Source organism: Mytilus trossulus, chromosome 10 (assembly GCF_036588685.1).
Source record: "Mytilus trossulus isolate FHL-02 chromosome 10, PNRI_Mtr1.1.1.hap1, whole genome shotgun sequence".
In the NCBI taxonomy this organism is placed as follows: domain Eukaryota; kingdom Metazoa; phylum Mollusca; class Bivalvia; order Mytilida; family Mytilidae; genus Mytilus; species Mytilus trossulus.
This window is the reverse complement of record NC_086382.1, coordinates 19,107,258-19,132,586: the sequence shown is the minus strand read 5'-3', so window position 1 is coordinate 19,132,586 and position 25,329 is coordinate 19,107,258. Positions and strand designations below refer to the sequence as shown.

At 30.4% G+C, this 25,329-nt stretch overlaps 1 long non-coding RNA gene across 3 annotated transcripts in view; it reads right to left on the bottom strand.

Moving 5' to 3' along the window:
- Nucleotides 1-7,065: 7,065 nt before the first annotated feature.
- Nucleotides 7,066-25,329, bottom strand: part of LOC134687011 (uncharacterized) — a 102,981-nt gene continuing 84,717 nt past the window's right edge. The window contains exons 4-12 of one of the 3 annotated variants that reach the window (XR_010101720.1): nucleotides 13,279-13,346; nucleotides 12,551-12,618; nucleotides 12,187-12,254; nucleotides 11,715-11,805; nucleotides 11,345-11,420; nucleotides 11,010-11,083; nucleotides 10,663-10,740; nucleotides 10,198-10,255; nucleotides 7,066-9,939 (exon numbers count right to left, since the gene is read on the bottom strand). This is a non-coding gene — a long non-coding RNA (uncharacterized LOC134687011). Of the gene's footprint in view, nucleotides 9,940-10,197; nucleotides 10,256-10,662; nucleotides 10,741-11,009; nucleotides 11,084-11,344; nucleotides 11,421-11,714; nucleotides 11,806-12,186; nucleotides 12,255-12,550; nucleotides 12,619-12,914; nucleotides 12,990-13,278; nucleotides 13,347-25,329 lie in introns of those variants that run through there. The other 2 variants (XR_010101721.1, XR_010101722.1) reach the window with 2 other exon arrangements.

Genomic DNA, 25,329 nt, shown 5'->3' with positions numbered 1-25,329 from the left:
AAAAGACGTAAACGGTACGAACATTTTTGAAAGTGTTTACGTGACAGTCAATGTACTGTTAGAGGGTGGGTTGGTGCCCTCTAACATGTTTAATCCCGTCATGATTCTGTATGTGCATGTCTAAAACAAGGAGCGTGTAATTCAGTAGTTACATATATTTCTTATTCACTTTATTGTGCATAAATCAGGCCGTTAGTTTTCTCGTATAAATTGTTTTTCACTAGCTGGCTATGTGGTATGGGCTTTGTTCATTGTTGAAGGCCGTACGCTGACATATAGTTGTTCAGTTTGTGTCGTTTGGTCTTTTGCGAAGAGTTGTTTCAATACCACATCTTCTTTTTAATATATACAGCAATAAAAGACTTATTCTTGAGAAGACAGAAGAGGGACGAAAGAAACCAGAGGGACAGTCAAACTCATAACCAATGGATTATTAAAGACTTTTGGTCTGAATATCAGAGGCGAGTCCTAGTGGGTCATAGATTACAATAGAGTTACATTAAGGCTACAGAATATGTGTATATAATGACCACGCAACTTATAGCCACCAATAGTAATACAGTTTCTTTTATTTGAAGATGTAAAGATTAAGAGATAATTTTTGATATTCAACTGGTTTGTTTTCTTCAATTATGTTTTTGTTTGTTTAATTTTAAAGGTATAAAGTTTGTGCTTAACTTCCTCGAACATTATAGTCTTTCTACTGTGATGTCAAAAACTAAACGATTCGTAATTCTGGTTACTATTAGCACCTTAATGTCTACCCACCCATATGCATTTCATTCAAATTTTGACTTATTCCTGAGAAGACAGAAGAGGGACGAAAGAAACCAAAGGGACAGTCAAACTCATAAATCATTAAATTCGCTCAGAAAGGAACATATTTATATTCCCCAGTTACCCATAACGTTATCGAAAAATTATGCGGTTGAGCAAAGCATCAATCATCAACCTAACCTTAGTCATTTGTTTTGTTTCTTCTTTCATGTCTTAAAAGTTATCAATAAAAAACGAAACGTTTCACAGTTTGTACTGACCAATTTCTGCACCCCATTATTTGTTAATGACACGCATACGTAATGGCTGATTGTTGCAAATATGTCATGCGTGTTCAGGATAATCACAAAGTAGCAACACACATTACATGTAGGTCCTGGACTGTCACTGTATTAAATGAGGTATATTGAATAAGGACACAAATGTTGCCTTTCAACAGGCCATTTAAGGACCTCTCATAATGTTTTTGCAAGGGTTCGGACAGTGTATTAACGTGGTGTTCTCTCTACACGAAACATTGTATTTAATATTCCCATTCGGACTGGACGTGACAGCGTACTTTTAAATCCCACACAACTAAACGGGTGGCCAACTTCGGTCAGGTTTTACTGCCGGTCGGAAAAAAGACCAAAGTGACCATATCTAATAGTATATATCCAAGTCACACTTTACCAAATTCTTTCATAAAATGAAATTTAAAAAAATAAAATTTGGCTACAATGTAGAAAGTTTTGCTGTACCTGTTAAATTAAAACATCACTTAACATTATTTCAATATAAGCATTCTTATGAGAACTCATAAGATCGTACTTTCTCTTGATTCTGTTTACTTATAATTATTTGGCATTGCACAAGTTCATGCGTTTTATTATGTCTTTTACCTAAAACCGTTGGATATATACTGACTTCAACTTTAGGTACTTGATTTACCTTCTATAGTTGTAATTCGCTTTGAAATAACAATCAGTTATTTTATTACTCCTTTGTCGATATTTTATGTATATGGTTTTTGTGCCTTGAACCGACATTTTGAGTTTAGCTAATTGCAACTGTACAGAGTTTTATTTATCATGTTGTGCTGTTACGCGAGTGTCCCGTGTAAAGGAGAGGGTTGGGGGCTCACTTGTTTGATCCCGCCGCATTTGTTTTGTGTGTGTCGGTCCAGGCAGGAGCCTGCAGTACATTGATTATATAGATCTGTCATATAATTTTTTCTTTAATACATAGTTTTTAAGTTTTTAATATATATGTTAGTTTCCTCGTTTTAATTATTTCACATGTTTTTTTTGTATTTTTTACATATATCGGGGCCTTTTTTAGCAGACTATATGGTATAGGTTTTCCTCATTGAAAAATGTTGCACATTGCCCAGGACTATAATAATTGTTTGATAAATACACTCACCTCATTTAAACTTAGGTGGAACGTTGTCTCACTGGCCATCACACCACATCTACAAAGCTTTAGATGTAAAGAAAAAAACTAAAATCAAGCAATAGGAATGCCATGTAAGTCATTCGGTAAACTACGTTCAACGAGATCCTATGTCTGCTTTCGTCTAGGCGAATGTGGACAAACATCGGTATTTGGAAGAGCCCTAAATTGTGAAAAGTAAGCCATTAAAGTTTTATTGACTGAACTATACTTTCTCTGGAAAATATTTATTAACTGTTCATTTCATCTGGAAAAACATTGAAGTCCCAAAAAACATTCCTATCTGATGTACGTTGGTTAAACATTGAATTTTTGGCTTAAATGACAGATATTTTAAGTTCAACTAATTTGACTTAGTTAACAGATATAAAAATTTACAGTAAAATATAGAAATAGAGTCGCCGACACCATCTCGAATACCTTGACAAGAAAGTGATTTGTGACAGCTTTTGTTAACGAACTGTACAGTGATTATTTAAAAAAGCACAACGAACCGGACACATTTGGTAGAACGAACAATACATTAAGAGAAAACTTATTTAGTATGCTATTGCGTTTATTCTAAGTTCTACGGAACATTTGAAGGCACGCAGTAATGGAACGTATAGTTATTCATTACTGCCTAAGGTGTTAATACGCAAATGTGTATGTACGAAAAGAAATTCAGCATTGTTTATCTCATAAAACGTATGAAATTGCACCAGGTCTGTGCGTTTTGCATCGAGCATTTTTATCAAACGTTCTATGCAATATCTAAAACTTACAATAACTGTATAATTGAATAAATAAACTATAATGTACATTGACATATTTATATATACTCTTAAATTCTAATTCGTAAACTCAAACGAATATAAAATATTTATCAAATAACCACAAACTCTCACATGGGAGACGCCACTTGCAGAGACAAGTGCACATTTTATTATTCGTATATGTATAATGAAAGCAATGTTTTTGTGTAAATACACCGAACATTCTCATCTGGTACTGGTTACCGCATACTAAAGGTCAACAAATCTGAAAATAAATAATATAAAATTATTATATTATTTATTTGAAAAAGTGCTACTGGTCACTTTAACTACAATGGCTCGAATGACTTTAAACTACCTGAATTCACTCGTGCATGAAACTTTAAACCCCATTCAATCCGACCTTACTATAAATAACTACACACGTGTTAACTATAAACAACAACAACATTCTTAATGTTCGACTTTTGTACAACTTTGATAAGTATATGTATAAGTTCTAGAGAGGCTTTCAAAATTGTTGTCATCCCAAATGTTGTCCTGATTATCGCTTCGAACGCGCCAAAGTCCGGATTCATTTGTATCGGGGTTATTACTTATAATAAGAGAGAATTTAAGGTTTATGTACCCTTCTGTAGCCATTTTTGTACGAACTTTTCAAACTTCAATTGTATCAAAACTACAGATATAATGAATAATAGAGATAGGCCATTTTGTACATATTCCAAGGGATAACAGCTGAGGGTGAAACAAACATTTTTTTTCTCAGGGTCCAAAACAAATTATTTGATTCACCAAAAACTGGAAACAAACTTCTTTTTCCAAAAAAAAAAACCATACCCCCTCCAGAAAATCAAATGGTTGCTGCCTAAACGTTTATACTTACCAATATTACCAGTATATATGTTTCAGTCAATGATCATCTACATTCAGTCTTCTTTAGCAGGCAACACAGATGTTTAAATGTCGGTGTGGCAATTGCACGTATTGTTGGTCATCTCCATTCCAGTATAGGTCGTTGTTTTAATAAAAAAAAATCATGCAACAAAGGATGTTAATACCTAGCGAGATAAAAAATAAAGAGACAATCTTCACCATCAGAGAGGGAAAACCAAGCATTATGCAGTTTGGTCAGAAGGAAACCCTTTGCAAAGAACTTACAATTTGAAAAGAGAGTGGTTGCCATACAAAAGACTTTAAACGAAAACTGTTCGCAATGAGCTTCTGGTTACCGTGCGACAAGACCATTTCTGGGACCCTTGCTTCTAAACAGATTTAAAGTAACCCATTTCCAATGGTGCAGAGCTCGCCAAAACTGGAAATAAGCATCTGGTCAATGGAGGAAAATCCATTTGTCTAACGAAAGTCGGTTTATCTTTCTTGGCCCGATAATAGCGCGGATTGAACCATATCGAGCATATATGGAACTTTGTGGGGCGTAAAGTGCGCGAAAGGAGGTATCAGGTCCGTTCGCGCCCAATATACTTTCGCACCCTACACGTTCGCACCCAAGGTCCGTTCGCACTCTACACATTCGCGCCCAATTTTAATTCAAATTCCAGTTTGAATTATTGGGAAATCATGATTGTTGTTTTTAATTGCTTTGATGTAAATACTGAATGTATTTATAGCTTGGTATGAGTAAAAGATTAAATATTTTAAATGAAAAACACAAAAGATAATTGTTTTTAACAGCTTGGTCCCTTTGATCTGAAACAATGAAATAATAAAATATAGCAATACACTATTATATAAAACCAAAACATGATGAAATTTATTCACACACAAAAAAAAACGTCGTCAGAATTTCATTTCATTTTGAAACAAGTCTATGAAACAAAGTTATAGGCAATACACTTAACAAAACATTATTAAGTGTTATTCAACACAAAATATTGGGCGCGAACTTGTAGGGTGCGAACGGACTTTGGTTGCGAACATGTGGGGTGCGAAAGTGAAAGGGGGCGAACATGAGTGGGTGCGAACGTGAATGGGCGCGAACGGACCCGGATTCGCGAAAGGACACCCTCAGTTCAAACATTCCATGCAATAAACAATTCCCTAAAGGTTCCACTCAAGTCAAAATATAGGACACTTCATAAACATATAAACTTTGTATTTGTCAACCTATAATGAATAAAGTCATAAACTATAAGAACATATAAAATTGAGAATTATGGAAATGTCAAAGAGACAACAACCCGACCAAATAAAAAAAAAACAACAGCAGAAGGTCACCTACAGGTCTTAAATGTAGCGAGAAATTCCCGCACCCGGAGGCGTCCTTCAGCTGGCCCCTAAACAAATATATACTAGTTCAGTGATAATGAACGCCATACTAATTTCCAAATTGTACTCAAGAAACTAAAATTAAAATAATACTAGACTAACAAAGGCCTTTTAAACATACTTAACATATACATACTGTGTAAATTGCAAATTAACTTGAAATTGTTATGTTGTGGCCAAACCTGTTCTTGGGGTGAACACCAAATTTTCTAAAAAAATCTGGAGGCCTGCGAGACGACTTACTGTGCTAATCCAGTAACCTTTGTGGTATCACATTAGCAATGGCTAAAATAGTTTACCAATTGGCAGTTAGACTTCTTCTAAAACTAACTGACCAACTGGTAAAATATTTTAGCAGATAGTGGTTAGCAGGCAGGGTCATTGGACACATTTTTTAAATTTGATACTCTTATGCATACCTGCCAACGGTCACTATTTGCGGGGATTTTCCCCCATGGAGGCTTCAAATTTGAAATTTTGAAAGAGCAATTTTCACGGTCCTTAATTTAAAGGAAAATAATCAATTTTACCATGGGTATAGCATTGTAAAGGTATAAAGAAGCTAATAAACAACATAAAACTAAATTTGAAGGCCCCTTTAAAAGTTTTGTAGGACTTACAGCCATGTCTGCCATGTTGATTGGCAGGCAGGGTCATCGGACTCATTTATAAAACTGTATATACTATGATGTGACCAAGTTTGGTTAAATTTGTCTGGTTTCACAGAAGATTTTTGAAAGACTATAAATATTTATATAATTTACTATAAAGGACAATAACTCCTGAATGGATCAGTTAATAATACTAAAGACAAACAAAAACTACAAAATTTACCCAACATTATCAATTTAGGGGCAGCACCCAAATAACGGCTTGGCCAATTGTCTGAATATTTCAGGGCAGATTGATCTTGACCTAAGTAACAATTATATCCACGTCGGATTTGCTTAAACTACTTTGGTTTCAGAGATACAAGCCAAAATCTATATTTTACCCCATGTTCTATTTTTCGCCATGGTGGCCATCTTGATTTTTTGGCCTGGTCAACCGACACATTTTTAAATCTAGATACCCGAATAATGATTGTGGACAAGTTTGATCAAATTTGGCCCAGTAGTTTCAGAGATGTTTGTTAAAGTTAATGGACGCCGACGAAGACGACGATGGACGCCAGGTGATGAGAAAAGCTCACTTGGCCCAGTGGGTCAGATGAGCTTAAAATCATAAATTCCGGTAATCAGAAAGGAAAGAAAACATGAGACAGGACAAAGGAATGGACGAACATGTCGTACTGTTAGGAAGGGTTGGGATCCCGCTAACATGTTGAACCCTGCCACATTCTATATGTATGTACCTGTCAAAAGTCAGGAGCCTGTAACTTAGTGGTTGTCGTTTGTTTATGCGTTACATATTTGTTTTTCTTACTTTTTTTGCACATAAATTAGGCCGTTAGTTTCTTGTTTGAATTGTTTAACATTATCATTTGGGGCCTTTTATAGCGGACTATGCGGTTTGGGCTTAACTCATTGTTGAAGGCCATAAGGTGACCTATAGTTGTTAATTTCTGTGTCATTTTATCTCTAATGGAAAGTTGTATTATTGGCCATTATACCACATCTGTTTAATATGTGCATCACCGTATAAGGAGGGTAATGAGATGTTACATAGGTTTTATCAAGGATTCATATAGTACTATCAGACATATAAATGTATTACAAGTCTAGTACTATACACATTTTTGGTTTTCAAATAAATTTTATTTAAGAATCTTTTAAAATAATTTATAGGTTTAAACAAAACAAACAATATATTCATATTGCTGATAACCTAGACATCATATTTTATTTTCATCAACATAATGAACATGCATTCAAGTTTAGCAAATATAGCATACGTCATAATACATAAAGAAACTATAAAAAAGTAATGCACCATGTTTAAAATAACATGACAAAAATTTGCATCATGACAGAAAGTACAAAATAAGTAAGTGACGGTATCTAAATATATTGTAACGTGTAGTGTTATGTCACTGTAGTACATTTTTAAATCTGCATCATAAGTAAGTTATAATGAGAAATATATTAGCCTTAACTACACAATAATTTTGACCAACTAAATTAGACTAAACTAAAATATGCATTTTGCCGTGCAGACAGACTGGACTGAAGCCAGCATTTAATTCAGTACAATACAATAATTTCATATATACATCATATATAACACAATAATAGTATCTATACTAAGTAATTTAACACACAACTTTGTGAACCAAAAAATATACTTTCGGCAACAATAGTAATGAATATCTATAACTTCCAAGAACATACCAAATGATAAATATCATATCATAAATACCCGTCATAAACAGACACTCTCCGCACAGGAAAAAACAACTTATATAGTTTGGAAACCTGCGCACGGAGCAATGCAAGAGCCATTTCGGGGTAATGATGCCGTACTCATAGTCATGATTATATAAAAAAAACATTTTTTTATGCAAAAAAAAAAAGTTTTAACTGTACGATATCTACAGCTAGAATGACCGCCTAGACAATTTTTTCACGAACTCGTGAATAACAAATTAACATAACAAAACATTAGGTCACCTGACCCATCAAATCATTATGACCCATACACAATATTACAGAAACTTTAAGACAGAATTTTCCGCTATAATGCGGAACGCTGAAAAATATATTTCTACAACATAAATGACAGTATCGTTGATTCATTTCAATTTCCTGGATACCAGTTCTGTGGTTTTGTTATAAAAATACTCTACAATGTCCAGTACATGCAACTCTGCTTGCACCTTTATGTGTGAGGCATTTACAAATATTGATTGTGAAATGGTTTTTTATATAAAAGTTGATAGCCGACTCTGTCCAGTACATGCAACTCTGCTTGCACCATTTTGTGCGAGGCATGTACAAATTTTGATTGAGATATAAACAAATTTTTAATATATCAATACATTTAGTAGAATGTCTACAGGGTCCACTAGACTATACTTCATTATCTAACTAATAAGGGAATTAACCTTGTAAGCCATCAGTGATTTTGCAAATCCAATTTATCAAATGTAGCAAAAATTTAAATTTTGGAATTGTGTTTTCACTTGTGCTTAAATGAAGTACATAAATTTTCTTGTTTTTAAAATTCTATCCATCAAAATGTGTTAGTTACAATTTGAATTCTATTCCCAAACTGTCAGTTACAATTTGAATTCAATTTCCAAAATGTGTCAGTTACAATTTGAGCTCTATTTCCAAAATGGGTCAGTTACAATTTGAATTCTATTTCCAAAATATGTCAGTTACAATTTGAATTTATTTTCCAAAATGGGTCAGTTACAATTTGAATTCTATTTCCAAAATGGGTCAGTTACAATTTGAATTTTATTTCCAAAATGTGTCAGTTAAAATTTGAATATTATTTCCAAACTGTGTCAGTTAAAATTTGAATTTTATTTCCAAAATGTGTCAGTTACAATTTGAATTTTATTTCCAAACTGTGTCAGGTACAATTTGAATTTTATTTCCAAAAATTATGAATTATAAAGTTTAAATAGTTCAAATGTTCATACAACAAATTTAATATTGTTTCTTTTTCAATGAAAATAAAATATCAAATATAGATCATTTCAGAATTACATTGCAAGATTGCGAGTTCCCTTTGAATGACAAAACCATATCCTGAAGACTTAGAAACCGCCGATTCCTCTATAGAAAAAACAAAGAAACACACCTACAAGAACTAGATCAGAAACCCAGAACCAACTATGTTAAATGTTAGTGAAGATGCAGCGCTGCAATCAAGTGTATTTCTGAAATGATCATTTGATATTTTCTTAGTCCACCACAAAACTTTTAAGATATAGATAAAAGGAGCATGAACTAAACTATTAGTTTAATAGAATTTTATTTGTGTTGATAAAAATGAGAAATAATTTTAACAAAAAATGACTTTATTTAAAATTTTTATCTTACAAAATCAATGATGGATATACAAGAAAAAACCCAAATGATTAAATTATTGTTTGGGTGTTCCAATCAATTACTCAAAAGATGTCCATTTGTACAAAAAAGGAACATACACAATATTCTAATTTCTTCATCAGTAGATATGGTAACTTGTTAAATTTAAACATTGTTTCCATTTTAGGCATTTTAAGATCCTATGAAGAGCTGGTATTAACTTCAACCAACACCACTGTTCAATTGATCGTTTGGCTATATTTCATTTTTAAATTTCAAAAATTGAAACCAGAAGAATGTGATATATCATATTTTGAAAAGAAATAATTGAAACTCAACTTGAATTTCAAACAATCTAAATACAGTCATATTATTACAATTACATTAAAAATAAATTCAGGTAAATATGTATATATCTTATAAAATTGAGAATCAGAAACTACTTTTATGAATAAGAATGTTGAAGATTTCGTACAGTACATCCTTAATTGTGCATGTTAATATCTCGTTGAAGACATATTGAGGGCACTTAACAAATTATCATCTGATATTATGAACATTACAGAATTTTATTATCTAAATCTATAAACTATATAATTAGATATTCCAAAGCAATAAACTGTCTCATCACAATAATCAGTTCAACTGTTTGGCTATCATGCTGCACCTGATACGACTGAAACATCATCTGTTTTAAGTTGAATCTGTAACAAAAACAATTTGGAAATTAATGTGATGGATGTTTTATTTTAAATCCTAAATTGGAGACAGGTATATATTTACAATCATTCTGCCATACATTCTGATAAAAATATACTTCACATGAATAAATCTGAATGAAAGAAAAATTTAAGACCAATGTCTGTTATAAAGCTTCGGTTTATTGTTTCTATCAAAAATGTTTTATTAACTAATAGACATAGACATAGTTTTGAGAAATATTGTTATGACCAAATACTTACATGCAACTTGTCCCAATGTGCTTTCATGGTAAAGGAGTGTTACATATTGAGGCTGTATCTGTAACAAAAACAAAAAACATACATTAATTTCAGTTTTAAAAAGAGACTATTTCCAGTTGCAAACCACTTAAGAAATTAATGTGATGCATGTTTAATGCCAATTCCGAAATTAGAGACGAGACAAAGTCCTTTTTAACTGTTTTTTGGTTCGAGCGTCACTGATGAGTCTTTTGTAGACGAAACGCGCGTCTGGCGTATATACTAAATTTAGTCCTGATATCTATGAAGAGTTTATTTACTATCACTGAGCATTCTTATTAAATATAAAAAAGAAAATATACATCATTACAGTAAATAATTTAATAAAAGAAATGTAGGACCAATTTGTAATAAACTTTTAAACTGTTGTTCCTGGAAAAACTTTTTTTTATTATTTCAGAACAATTGAAATGACAAAATACCTACATGTAACTCATTCTTATGTGTTTTCTACAATGCAAGCATCTTTCATGGTAAAGGAGTGCCAACATATTTAGGCTGGTTCTGCAACAAAAACAAAAATTATAAATTTGTTGCAATTTCAAAATCAAGACAATTTGCTTTTGAAAATCAATTTAGAAATCAATGTGATGCATGTTTTAAGTCAAATCCTAAATTGGAAATGCGTATTTGCAATTTCTGTATATTCTTATCAAATTATAAAAGAAGTTTTAGTCCAATTTGTTATATAGTCTCAATCTGTTATTTCACTTACTTGAAAAATATTTTTAATACCTAACAAATAGAAACATAGATTAAAGTGGAATACTTACATGTGACTTATCCTAATGCACTATCTACAATGAAACTATCTTCATTGGAGCGGAGTTACATATATAGGCTGCATCTGTAACAAAAAAAAGTTTTAAATTGGTATTTTTTAATAAAGAATATTTGCTGTTCATTCAATTCAGAAATTATAGTGGCGCATATTTTATGTCAAATCCTAAATTTGAGACAAGCATACTTACAATTACTTTACATTCTTATTGAAATAAACCTTACTTTAGTAAATATTGGAAAAAAGAAATGTCAGACCAATTAGTTATTAAATTTCAAGATGTTCCATGAAAAAACTGATTTACAATTACAATGACCAAATACATACATGCCAATAATCCTCAAGTGTTGTATACCATGAAAGCATCTTCATTGTCTAGGAGTATAACATATTTTGGCTGTATCTGTTAAAAAAATAAATTAGTAATTAGTAATAGCTTTAAATATAGAAAACTGATAGTTGCAATTTATTCAAATTTAATCTCATGATGCATTTTTCTTTAAAATCCTCATTTGGAGACAAGTATATAGACAATTATATACCTTCTTGTTAAAACATACTACATAACAGTATCAATTGAATAAAAGAAATTTTAAACCAATTTGTAATAAATTGTTATTTTAGCTGTTGTTCTGGGGAAAACAGATATTTGTTATCCCACACATATAGACATAGTTTAAAGTACAGTTATACATACCAAATCCATACATGCTAAACATTCTGATGCGAGATCCATCTACCATGAAACAATATTCATTGTTCAGTAGCACAACATATGTAGGCTGTATCTATAACAAAAAAAATCTTAATGAATTAGCATCAGCTTTGGATAGACAATTGGCTCTTAAAATCAATTATAAAATAAATGTGGCAGGTATTTCATGTCCAATCAGTAATTTTTTTGTTAAAATATATGGGGAATATATTTTGGCTATTGAAATTGATGTGATGCGTTTTGAATCAAATCTTAAATCAGCGACATTTGATTTACAATTACTGTGAATTCTAATTAAAATATGCCTCATTCGAGTCTAAATTTGAATAAAAGAAATTGATTTAAGACCAAATTTGTCCAACAATTCTAAGCTATTGTTACAGTAAAACATATTTTTATTGTCTCCCTTATATTAACATAGTTTCAAGTACAATTGTAATTAGCAAATACTAACATGCGACTCATCCTGGAGTGTTATTCACCACGAAATCCCTCTCGTTGGAGTGGAACATATTTGGGTATCTGTAACAAAAGGAAATAATAAATTAGTATCAGCTTCAAAATGGGGAATATATTTTGGCTATTGAAATTGATGTGATGCGTTTTGAATCAAATCTTAAATCAGTGACATTTGATTTGCAATTACTGTGAATTCTAATTAAAATATGCCTCATTCCAGTCTTAATTTGAATAAAAGAAATTGATTTAAGACCAAATTTGTCATACAATTCTTAGCTATTGTTACAGTAAAGCATATTTTTATTGTCTCCCTTATATTAACATAGTTTCAAGTACAATTGTAATCAGCAAATACTAACATGCGACTCATCTTGATGTGTTATTCACCATGAAATCCCTCTCGTTGGAGTGGAACATATTTGGGTATCTGTAACAAAAGGAAATAATAAATTAGTATCAGCTTCAAAATGGGGAATATATTTTGGCTATTGAAATTGATGGGATGTGTTTTGAATCAAATCTTAAATCAGTGACATTTGATTTACAATTACTGTGAATTCTAATTAAAATATGCCTCATTCGAGTCTAAATTTGAATAAAAGAAATTGATTTAAGACCAAATTTGTCACACAATTCTAAGCTATTGTTACAGTAAAACATATTTTTATTGTCTCCCTTATATTAACATAGTTTCAAGTACAATTGTAATTAGCAAATACTAACATGCGACTCATCCTGGAGTGTTATTCACCACGAAATCCCTCTCGTTGGAGTGGAACATATTTGGGCATCTGTAACAAAAGGAAATAATAAATTAGTATCAGCTTCAAAATGGGGAATATATTTTGATTTTTGAAATTGATGCGACGTGTTTTGAATCAAATCTTAAATCAGCGACATTTGATTTACAATAACTGTGAATTCTAATTAAAATATGCCTCATTCGAGTCTAAATTTGAATTAAAGAAATTGATTTAAGAACAAATTTGTCCTACAATTCTAAGCCATTGTTACAGTAAAACATATTTTTATTGTCTCCCTTATATTAACATAGTTTCAAGTACAATTGTAATTAGCAAATACTAACATGCGACTCATCCCGGAGTGTTATTCACCACGAAATCCCTCTCGTTGGAGTGGAACATATTTGGGTATCTGTAACAAAAGGAAATAATAAATTAGTATCAGCTTCAAAATGGGGAATATATTTTGGCTATTGAAATTGATGTGATGTGTTTTGAATCAAATTTTAAATCAGCGACATTTGATTTACAATTACTGTGAATTCTAATTAAAATATGCCTCATTCGAGTCTAAATTTGAATAAAAGAAATTGATTTAAGACCAAATTTATCATACAATTCTAAGCTATTGTTACAGTAAAACATATTTTTATTGTCTCCCTTATATTAACATAGTTTCAAGTACAATTGTAATTAGCAAATACTAACATGCGACTCTTCCCGGTAGTTTTTCACCATGAAATCCCTCGTTGGAGTGGAACATATTTGGGTATCTGTAACAAAAGGAAATAATAAATTAGTATCAGCTTCAAAATGGGGAATATATTTTGGCTTTTGAAATTGATGTGATGTGTTTTGAATCAAATCTTAAATCAGTGACATTTGATTTACAATTACTGTGAATTCTAATTAAAATATGCCTCATTCGAGTCTAAATTTGAATAAAAGAAATTGATTTAAGACCAAATTTGTCATACAATTCTAAGCTATTGTTACAGTAAAACATATTTTTATTGTCTCCCTTATATTAACATAGTTTCAAGTACAATTGTAATTAGCAAATACTAACATGCGACTCTTCCCGGTAGTTTTTCACCATGAAATCCCTCGTTGGAGTGGAACATATTTGGGTATCTGTAACAAAAGGAAATAATAAATTAGTATCAGCTTCAAAATGGGGAATATATTTTGGCTTTTGAAATTGATGTGATGTGTTTTGAATCAAATCTTAAATCAGTGACATTTGATTTACAATTACTGTGAATTCTAATTAAAATATGCCTCATTCGAGTCTAAATTTGAATAAAAGAAATTGATTTAAGACCAAATTTATCATACAATTCTAAGCTATTGTTACAGTAAAACCTATTTTTATTGTCTCCCTTATATTAACATAGTTTCAAGTACAATTGTAATTAGCAAATACTAACATGCGACTCTTCCCGGTAGTTTTTCACCATGAAATCCCTCGTTGGAGTGGAACATATTTGGGTATCTGTAACAAAAGGAAATAATAAATTAGTATCAGCTTCAAAATGGGGAATATATTTTGGCTTTTGAAATTGATGTGATGTGTTTTGAATCAAATCTTAAATCAGTGACATTTGATTTACAATTACTGTGAATTCTAATTAAAATATGCCTCATTCGAGTCTAAATTTGAATAAAAGAAATTGATTTAAGACCAAATTTATCATACAATTCTAAGCTATTGTTACAGTAAAACCTATTTTTATTGTCTCCCTTATATTAACATAGTTTCAAGTACAATTGTAATTAGCAAATACTAACATGCGACTCTTCCCGGTAGTTTTTCACCATGAAATCCCTCGTTGGAGTGGAACATATTTGGGTATCTGTAACAAAAGGAAATAATAAATTAGTATCAGCTTCAAAATGGGGAATATATTTTGGCTTTTGAAATTGATGTGATGTGTTTTGAATCAAATCTTAAATCAGTGACATTTGATTTACAATTACTGTGAATTCTAATTAAAATATGCCTCATTCGAGTCTAAATTTGAATAAAAGAAATTGATTTAAGACCAAATTTATCATACAATTCTAAGCTATTGTTACAGTAAAACCTATTTTTATTGTCTCCCTTATATTAACATAGTTTCAAGTACAATTGTAATTAGCAAATACTAACATGCGACTCTTCCCGGTAGTTTTTCACCATGAAATCCCTCGTTGGAGTGGAACATATTTGGGTATCTGTAACAAAAGGAAATAATAAATTAGTATCAGCTTCAAAATGGGGAATATATTTTGGCTTTTGAAATTGATGTGATGTGTTTTGAATCAAATTTTAAATCAGCGACATTTGATTTACAATTACTGTGAATTCTAATTAAAATATGCCTCATTCGAGTCTAAATTTGAATAAAAGAAATTGATTTAAGACCAAATTTATCATACAATTCTAAGCTATTGTTACAGTAAAACATATTTTTATTGTCTCCCTTATATTAACATAGTTTCAAGTACAATTGTAATTAGCAAATACTAACATGCGACTCTTCCCGGTAGTTTTTCACCATGAAATCCCTCGTTGGAGTGGAACATATTTGGGTATCTGTAACAAAAGGAAATAATAAATTAGTATCAGCTTCAAAATGGGGAATATATTTTGGCTTTTGAAATTGATGTGATGTGTTTTGAATCAAATCTTAAATCAGTGACATTTGATTTACAATTACTGTGAATTCTAATTAAAATATGCCTCATTCGAGTCTAAATTTGAATAAAAGAAATTGATTTAAGACCAAATTTGTCATACAATTCTAAGCTATTGTTACAGTAAAACATATTTTTATTGTCTCCCTTATATTAACATAGTTTCAAGTACAATTGTAATTAGCAAATACTAACATGCGACTCTTCCCGGTAGTTTTTCACCATGAAATCCCTCGTTGGAGTGGAACATATTTGGGTATCTGTAACAAAAGGAAATAATAAATTAGTATCAGCTTCAAAATGGGGAATATATTTTGGCTTTTGAAATTGATGTGATGTGTTTTGAATCAAATCTTAAATCAGTGACATTTGATTTACAATTACTGTGAATTCTAATTAAAATATGCCTCATTCGAGTCTAAATTTGAATAAAAGAAATTGATTTAAGACCAAATTTATCATACAATTCTAAGCTATTGTTACAGTAAAACCTATTTTTATTGTCTCCCTTATATTAACATAGTTTCAAGTACAATTGTAATTAGCAAATACTAACATGCGACTCTTCCCGGTAGTTTTTCACCATGAAATCCCTCGTTGGAGTGGAACATATTTGGGTATCTGTAACAAAAGGAAATAATAAATTAGTATCAGCTTCAAAATGGGGAATATATTTTGGCTTTTGAAATTGATGTGATGTGTTTTGAATCAAATCTTAAATCAGTGACATTTGATTTACAATTACTGTGAATTCTAATTAAAATATGCCTCATTCGAGTCTAAATTTGAATAAAAGAAATTGATTTAAGACCAAATTTATCATACAATTCTAAGCTATTGTTACAGTAAAACCTATTTTTATTGTCTCCCTTATATTAACATAGTTTCAAGTACAATTGTAATTAGCAAATACTAACATGCGACTCTTCCCGGTAGTTTTTCACCATGAAATCCCTCGTTGGAGTGGAACATATTTGGGTATCTGTAACAAAAGGAAATAATAAATTAGTATCAGCTTCAAAATGGGGAATATATTTTGGCTTTTGAAATTGATGTGATGTGTTTTGAATCAAATCTTAAATCAGTGACATTTGATTTACAATTACTGTGAATTCTAATTAAAATATGCCTCATTCGAGTCTAAATTTGAATAAAAGAAATTGATTTAAGACCAAATTTATCATACAATTCTAAGCTATTGTTACAGTAAAACCTATTTTTATTGTCTCCCTTATATTAACATAGTTTCAAGTACAATTGTAATTAGCAAATACTAACATGCGACTCTTCCCGGTAGTTTTTCACCATGAAATCCCTCGTTGGAGTGGAACATATTTGGGTATCTGTAACAAAAGGAAATAATAAATTAGTATCAGCTTCAAAATGGGGAATATATTTTGGCTTTTGAAATTGATGTGATGTGTTTTGAATCAAATCTTAAATCAGTGACATTTGATTTACAATTACTGTGAATTCTAATTAAAATATGCCTCATTCGAGTCTAAATTTGAATAAAAGAAATTGATTTAAGACCAAATTTATCATACAATTCTAAGCTATTGTTACAGTAAAACCTATTTTTATTGTCTCCCTTATATTAACATAGTTTCAAGTACAATTGTAATTAGCAAATACTAACATGCGACTCTTCCCGGTAGTTTTTCACCATGAAATCCCTCGTTGGAGTGGAACATATTTGGGTATCTGTAACAAAAGGAAATAATAAATTAGTATCAGCTTCAAAATGGGGAATATATTTTGGCTTTTGAAATTGATGTGATGTGTTTTGAATCAAATCTTAAATCAGTGACATTTGATTTACAATTACTGTGAATTCTAATTAAAATATGCCTCTTTCGAGTCTAAATTTGAATAAAAGAAATTGATTTAAGACCAAATTTATCATACAATTCTAAGCTATTGTTACAGTAAAACCTATTTTTATTGTCTCCCTTATATTAACATAGTTTCAAGTACAATTGTAATTAGCAAATACTAACATGCGACTCTTCCCGGTAGTTTTTCACCATGAAATCCCTCGTTGGAGTGGAACATATTTGGGTATCTGTAACAAAAGGAAATAATAAATTAGTATCAGCTTCAAAATGGGGAATATATTTTGGCTTTTGAAATTGATGTGATGTGTTTTGAATCAAATCTTAAATCAGTGACATTTGATTTACAATTACTGTGAATTCTAATTAAAATATGCCTCATTCGAGTCTAAATTGAATAAAAGAAATTGATTTAAGACCAAATTTATCATACAATTCTAAGCTATTGTTACAGTAAAACATATTTTTATTGTCTCCCTTATATTAACATAGTTTCAAGTACAATTGTAATTAGCAAATACTAACATGCGACTCTTCCCGGTAGTTTTTCACCATGAAATCCCTCGTTGGAGTGGAACATATTTGGGTATCTGTAACAAAAGGAAATAATAAATTAGTATCAGCTTCAAAATGGGGAATATATTTTGGCTTTTGAAATTGATGTGATGTGTTTTGAATCAAATCTTAAATCAGTGACATTTGATTTACAATTACTGTGAATTCTAATTAAAATATGCCTCATTCGAGTCTAAATTTGAATAAAAGAAATTGATTTAAGACCAAATTTATCATACAATTCTAAGCTATTGTTACAGTAAAACATATTTTTATTGTCTCCCTTATATTAACATAGTTTCAAGTACAATTGTAATTAGCAAATACTAACATGCGACTCTTCCCGATAGTTTTTCACCATGAAATCCCTCGTTGGAGTGGAACATATTTGGGTATCTGTAACAAAAAAAATAATAAATTAGTATCAGCTTCAAAATGGGGAATATATTTTGGCTTTTGAAATTGATGTGATGTGTTTTGAATCAAATTTTAAATCAGCGACATTTGATTTACAATTACTGTGAATTCTAATTAAAATATGCCTCATTCGAGTCTAAATTTGAATAAAAGAAATTGATTTAAGACCAAATTTATCATACAATTCTAAGCTATTGTTACAGTAAAACCTATTTTTATTGTCTCCCTTATATTAACATAGTTTCAAGTACAATTGTAATTAGCAAATACTAACATGCGACTCTTCCCGGTAGTTTTTCACCATGAAATCCCTCGTTGGATTGGAACATATTTGGGTATCTGTAACAAAAGGAAATAATAAATTAGTATCAGCTTCAACATGGGGAATATATTTTGGCTTTTGAAATTGATGTGACGTGTTTTGAATTAAATCTTAAATCAGCGACATTTGATTTACAATAACTGAATTCTAATTAAAATATGCCTCATTCGAGTCTAAATTTGAATTAAAGAAATTGATTCAAGACCAAATTTGTCCTACAATTCTAAGCTATTGTTACAGTAAAACCTATTTTTATTGTCTCCCTTATATTAACATAGTTTCAAGTACAATTGTAATTAGCAAATACTAACATGCGACTCTTCCCGGTAGTTTTTCACCATGAAATCCCTCGTTGGAGTGGAACATATTTGGGTATCTGTAACAAAAGGAAATAATAAATTAGTATCAGCTTCAAAATGGGGAATATATTTTGGCTTTTGAAATTGATGTGATGTGTTTTGAATCAAATTTTAAATCAGCGACATTTGATTTACAATTACTGTGAATTCTAATTAAAATATGCCTCATTCGAGTCTAAATTTGAATAAAAGAAATTGATTTAAGACCAAATTTGTCCTACAATTCTAAGCTATTGTTACAGTAAAACCTATTTTTATTGTCTCCCTTATATTAACATAGTTTCAAGTACAATTGTAATTAGCAAATACTAACATGCGACTCTTCCCGGTAGTTTTTCACCATGAAATCCCCTCGTTGGAGTGGAACATATTTGGGTATCTGTAACAAAAGGAAATAATAAATTAGTATCAGCTTCAAAATGGGGAATATATTTTGGCTTTTGAAATTGATGTGATGTGTTTGAATCAAATTTTAAATCAGCGACATTTGATTTATACTTACTGTGAATTCTAATTAAAATATGCCTCATTCGAGTCTAAATTTGAATAAAAGAAATTGATTTAAGACCAAATTTGTCATACAATTCTAAGCTATTGTTACAGTAAAACATATTTTTATTGTCTCCCTTATATTAACATAGTTTCAAGTACAATTGTAATTAGCAAATACTAACATGCGACTCTTCCCGGTAGTTTTTCACCATGAAATCCCTCGTTGGAGTGGAACATATTTGGGTATCTGTAACAAAAGGAAATAATAAATTAGTATCAGCTTCAAAATGGGGAATATATTTTGGCTTTTGAAATTGATGTGATGTGTTTTGAATCAAATCTTAAATCAGTGACATTTGATTTACAATTACTGTGAATTCTAATTAAAATATGCCTCATTCGAGTCTAAATTTGAATAAAAGAAATTGATTTAAGACCAAATTTATCATACAATTCTAAGCTATTGTTACAGTAAAACATATTTTTATTGTCTCCCTTATATTAACATAGTTTCAAGTACAATTGTAATTAGCAAATACTAACATGCGACTCTTCCCGGTAGTTTTTCACCATGAAATCCCTCGTTGGAGTGGAACATATTTGGGTATCTGTAACAAAAGGAAATAATAAATTAGTATCAGCTTCAAAATGGGGAATATATTTTTGCTTTTGAAATTGATGTGACGTGTTTTGAATCAAATCTTAAATCAGCGACATTTTCTTTACAATAACTGTGAATTCTAATTAAAATATGCCTCATTCGAGTCTAAATTTGAATTAAAGAAATTGATTTAAGACCAAATTTGTCCTACAATTCTAAGCTATTGTTACAGTAAAACCTATTTTTATTGTCTCCCTTATATTAACATAGTTTCAAGTACAATTGTAATTAGCAAATACTAACATGCGACTCTTCCCGGTAGTTTTTCACCATGAAATCCCTCGTTGGAGTGGAACATATTTGGGTATCTGTAACAAAAGGAAATAATAAATTAGTATCAGCTTCAAAATGGGGAATATATTTTGGCTTTTGAAATTGATGTGATGTGTTTTGAATCAAATTTTAAATCAGCGACATTTGATTTACAATTACTGTGAATTCTAATTAAAATATGCCTCATTCGAGTCTAAATTTGAATAAAAGAAATTGATTTAAGACCAAATTTGTCATACAGTTCTAAGCTATTGTTACAGTAAAACATATTTTTATTGCCTCCCTTATATTAACATAGTTTCAAGTACAATTGTATTTAGCAAATACTAACATGCGACTCTTCCCGGTAGTTTTTCACCATGAAATCCCTCGTTGGAGTGGAACATATTTGGGTATCTGTAACAAAAGGAAATAATAAATTAGTATCAGCTTCAAAATGGGGAATATATTTTGGCTTTTGAAATTGATGTGATGTGTTTTGAATCAAATCTTAAATCAGTGACATTTGATTTACAATTACTGTGAATTCTAATTAAAATATGCCTCATTCGAGTCTAAATTTGAATAAAAGAAATTGATTTAAGACCAAATTTATCATACAATTCTAAGCTATTGTTACAGTAAAACATATTTTTATTGTCTCCCTTATATTAACATAGTTTCAAGTACAATTGTAATTAGCAAATACTAACATGCGACTCTTCCCGGTAGTTTTTCACCATGAAATCCCTCGTTGGAGTGGAACATATTTGGGTATCTGTAACAAAAAAAATAATAAATTAGTATCAGCTTCAAAATGGGGAATATATTTTGGCTTTTGAAATTGATGTGATGTGTTTTGAATCAAATTTTAAATCAGCGACATTTGATTTACAATTACTGTGAATTCTAATTAAAATATGCCTCATTCGAGTCTAAATTTGAATAAAAGAAATTGATTTAAGACCAAATTTATCATACAATTCTAAGCTATTGTTACAGTAAAACATATGTTTATTGTCTCCCTTATATTAACATAGTTTCAAGTACAATTGTAATTAGCAAATACTAACATGCGACTCTTCCCGGTAGTTTTTCACCATGAAATCCCTCGTTGGAGTGGAACATATTTGGGTATCTGTAACAAAAGGAAATAATAAATTAGTATCAGCTTCAAAATGGGGAATATATTTTGGCTTTTGAAATTGATGTGATGTGTTTTGAATCAAATTTTAAATCAGCGACATTTGATTTACAATTACTGTGAATTCTAATTAAAATATGCCTCATTCGAGTCTAAATTTGAATAAAAGAAATTGATTTAAGACCAAATTTATCATACAATTCTAAGCTATTGTTACAGTAAAACATATTTTTATTGTCTCCCTTATATTAACATAGTTTCAAGTACAATTGTAATTAGCAAATACTAACATGCGACTCTTCCCGGTAGTTTTTCACCATGAAATCCCTCGTTGGAGTGGAACATATTTGGGTATCTGTAACAAAAGGAAATAATAAATTAGTATCAGCTTCAAAATGGGGAATATATTTTGGCTTTTGAAATTGATGTGACGTGTTTTGAATCAAATCTTAAATCAGCGACATTTGATTTACAATAACTGTGAATTCTAATTAAAATATGCCTCATTCGAGTCTAAATTTGAATAAAAGAAATTGATTTAAGACCAAATTTATCATACAATTCTAAGCTATTGTTACAGTAAAACATATTTTTATTGTCTCCCTTATATTAACATAGTTTCAAGTACAATTGTAATTAGCAAATACTAACATGCGACTCTTCCCGGTAGTTTTTCACCATGAAATCCCTCGTTGGAGTGGAACATATTTGGGTATCTGTAACAAAAGGAAATAATAAATTAGTATCAGCTTCAAAATGGGGAATATATTTTGGCTTTTGAAATTGATGTGATGTGTTTTGAATCAAATTTTAAATCAGCGACATTTGATTTATACTTACTGTGAATTCTAATTAAAATATGCCTCATTCGAGTCTAAATTTGAATAAAAGAAATTGATTTAAGACCAAATTTGTCATACAATTCTAAGCTATTGTTACAGTAAAACCTATTTTTATTGTCTCCCTTATATTAACATAGTTTCAAGTACAATTGTAATTAGCAAATACTAACATGCGACTCTTCCCGGTAGTTTTTCACCATGAAATCCCTCGTTGGAGTGGAACATATTTGGGTATCTGTAACAAAAGGAAATAATAAATTAGTATCAGCTTCAAAATGGGGAATATATTTTGGCTTTTGAAATTGATGTGATGTGTTTTGAATCAAATCTTAAATCAGTGACATTTGATTTACAATTACTGTGAATTCTAATTAAAATATGCCTCATTCGAGTCTAAATTTGAATAAAAGAAATTGATTTAAGACCAAATTTATCATACAATTCTAAGCTATTGTTACAGTAAAACATATTTTTATTGTCTCCCTTATATTAACATAGTTTCAAGTACAATTGTAATTAGCAAATACTAACATGCGACTCTTCCCGGTAGTTTTTCACCATGAAATCCCTCGTTGGAGTGGAACATATTTGGGTATCTGTAACAAAAAAAATAATAAATTAGTATCAGCTTCAAAATGGGGAATATATTTTGGCTTTTGAAATTGATGTGATGTGTTTTGAATCAAATTTTAAATCAGCGACATTTGATTTACAATTACTGTGAATTCTAATTAAAATATGCCTCATTCGAGTCTAAATTTGAATAAAAGAAATTGATTTAAGACCAAATTTATCATACAATTCTAAGCTATTGTTACAGTAAAACATATGTTTATTGTCTCCCTTATATTAACATAGTTTCAAGTACAATTGTAATTAGCAAATACTAACATGCGACTCTTCCCGGTAGTTTTTCACCATGAAATCCCTCGTTGGAGTGGAACATATTTGGGTATCTGTAACAAAAGGAAATAATAAATTAGTATCAGCTTCAAAATGGGGAATATATTTTGGCTTTTGAAATTGATGTGATGTGTTTTGAATCAAATTTTAAATCAGCGACATTTGATTTACAATTACTGTGAATTCTAATTAAAATATGCCTCATTCGAGTCTAAATTTGAATAAAAGAAATTGATTTAAGACCAAATTTATCATACAATTCTAAGCTATTGTTACAGTAAAACATATTTTTATTGTCTCCCTTATATTAACATAGTTTCAAGTACAATTGTAATTAGCAAATACTAACATGCGACTCTTCCCGGTAGTTTTTCACCATGAAATCCCTCGTTGGAGTGGAACATATTTGGGTATCTGTAACAAAAGGAAATAATAAATTAGTATCAGCTTCAAAATGGGGAATATATTTTGGCTTTTGAAATTGATGTGACGTGTTTTGAATCAAATCTTAAATCAGCGACATTTGATTTACAATAACTGTGAATTCTAATTAAAATATGCCTCATTCGAGTCTAAATTTGAATAAAAGAAATTGATTTAAGACCAAATTTATCATACAATTCTAAGCTATTGTTACAGTAAAACCTATTTTTATTGTCTCCCTTATATTAACATAGTTTCAAGTACAATTGTAATTAGCAAATACTAACATGCGACTCTTCCCGGTAGTTTTTCACCATGAAATCCCTCGTTGGAGTGGAACATATTTGGGTATCTGTAACAAAAGGAAATAATAAATTAGTATCAGCTTCAAAATGGGGAATATATTTTGGCTTTTGAAATTGATGTGATGTGTTTTGAATCAAATTTTAAATCAGCGACATTTGATTTATACTTACTGTGAATTCTAATTAAAATATGCCTCATTCGAGTCTAAATTTGAATAAAAGAAATTGATTTAAGACCAAATTTGTCATACAATTCTAAGCTATTGTTACAGTAAAACCTATTTTTATTGTCTCCCTTATATTAACATAGTTTCAAGTACAATTGTAATTAGCAAATACTAACATGCGACTCTTCCCGGTAGTTTTTCACCATGAAATCCCTCGTTGGAGTGGAACATATTTGGGTATCTGTAACAAAAGGAAATAATAAATTAGTATCAGCTTCAAAATGGGGAATATATTTTGGCTTTTGAAATTGATGTGATGTGTTTTGAATCAAATTTTAAATCAGCGACATTTGATTTATACTTACTGTGAATTCTAATTAAAATATGCCTCATTCGAGTCTAAATTTGAATAAAAGAAATTGATTTAAGACCAAATTTGTCATACAATTCTAAGCTATTGTTACAGTAAAACCTATTTTTATTGTCTCCCTTATATTAACATAGTTTCAAGTACAATTGTAATTAGCAAATACTAACATGCGACTCTTCCCGGTAGTTTTTCACCATGAAATCCCTCGTTGGAGTGGAACATATTTGGGTATCTGTAACAAAAGGAAATAATAAATTAGTATCAGCTTCAAAATGGGGAATATATTTTGGCTTTTGAAATTGATGTGATGTGTTTTGAATCAAATCTTAAATCAGTGACATTTGATTTACAATTACTGTGAATTCTAATTAAAATATGCCTCATTCGAGTCTAAATTTGAATAAAAGAAATTGATTTAAGACCAAATTTATCATACAATTCTAAGCTATTGTTACAGTAAAACATATTTTTATTGTCTCCCTTATATTAACATAGTTTCAAGTACAATTGTAATTAGCAAATACTAACATGCGACTCTTCCCGGTAGTTTTTCACCATGAAATCCCTCGTTGGAGTGGAACATATTTGGGTATCTGTAACAAAAAAAATAATAAATTAGTATCAGCTTCAAAATGGGGAATATATTTTGGCTTTTGAAATTGATGTGAT